Genomic DNA, 356 nt, shown 5'->3' on the forward strand with positions numbered 1-356 from the left:
GGGGCCCCGGCCCACGAAGGGAGCCTCTGGGAATGGCCTCGGCGCTGGCGGCTGCTGGGGCCCTTGTGTTTGTCAGATTTTCCATTCTTTGGCTGCTATTAGCATGTCCCTTCATACTCCCATCCACCCCTCCTGGTGCCGGGGAAGGGGAGGGCACGTCCTCTCCCTCAGCAGCCGTCTGGGCAGCTGCTGGGTATGAAATTCTGCTTTTACGCCTGTTGGCTGCTGAGTGAGAACAGGAGCCTGGTTCGGTCCCAGGGAGTGCTGTGAGTGGGAATCACTCAGACAAAACCTCTGCTGCTCGTTGCGCTCTTCCCGCGCACCGGCGAGAGGGGAAAGCGATCCCACACCACGCC

Source organism: Buceros rhinoceros, unplaced genomic scaffold, assembly GCF_000710305.1.
Source record: "Buceros rhinoceros silvestris isolate BGI_N320 unplaced genomic scaffold, ASM71030v1 scaffold14411, whole genome shotgun sequence".
In the NCBI taxonomy this organism is placed as follows: domain Eukaryota; kingdom Metazoa; phylum Chordata; class Aves; order Bucerotiformes; family Bucerotidae; genus Buceros; species Buceros rhinoceros.